This window comes from Dendrobium catenatum, unplaced genomic scaffold, assembly GCF_001605985.2.
Source record: "Dendrobium catenatum unplaced genomic scaffold, ASM160598v2 original_scaffold_75180, whole genome shotgun sequence".
In the NCBI taxonomy this organism is placed as follows: domain Eukaryota; kingdom Viridiplantae; phylum Streptophyta; class Magnoliopsida; order Asparagales; family Orchidaceae; genus Dendrobium; species Dendrobium catenatum.
The window spans coordinates 1-360 of NW_021393626.1; the positions used below are offsets into that span (position 1 = coordinate 1).

The following is a 360-nucleotide window of genomic DNA, read 5'->3' on the forward strand; positions in this document are numbered from 1 at the left end:
GCACCCTGGTTGCCAAAAAGGCCATCCAGGAGAGACCGGGAAGAGAAGCAGATTCCAGAATCCAGCCAAATAAAAATTGGAACAATACAAAGAAGATTAACATGGCCCCTGCGTAAAAGGATGACACACATAAATAAAAATTTTACACTCATCCATAAATTTGTCCTCGCTACCTAGCAGTCCCCACAGTGTTGGGCACAAGTGACGTGGGCTCAAGGTGGGCCCAAGAGCTCCACGGTTCCGGGTGAAAAAATGGGTGTCTTATGTGGTCGCATTTCGAAAAGAATTTGCATAACGGTTTTATAGATATGAATTGGAGGAGTTGAGAATCCTTGGGGGAGGATGAAGAAATTTATACTA

At 44.2% G+C, this 360-nt stretch overlaps 1 non-coding gene across 1 annotated transcript; it reads left to right on the forward strand.

The window, feature by feature from the left end:
- Nucleotides 1–48: 48 nt before the first annotated feature.
- Nucleotides 49–156, forward strand: LOC114578560. The gene has a single exon (XR_003699562.1). It is a non-coding gene; the product is annotated as a U6 spliceosomal RNA (small nuclear RNA).
- The last annotated feature ends 204 nt before the right edge of the window (nt 157–360 follow it).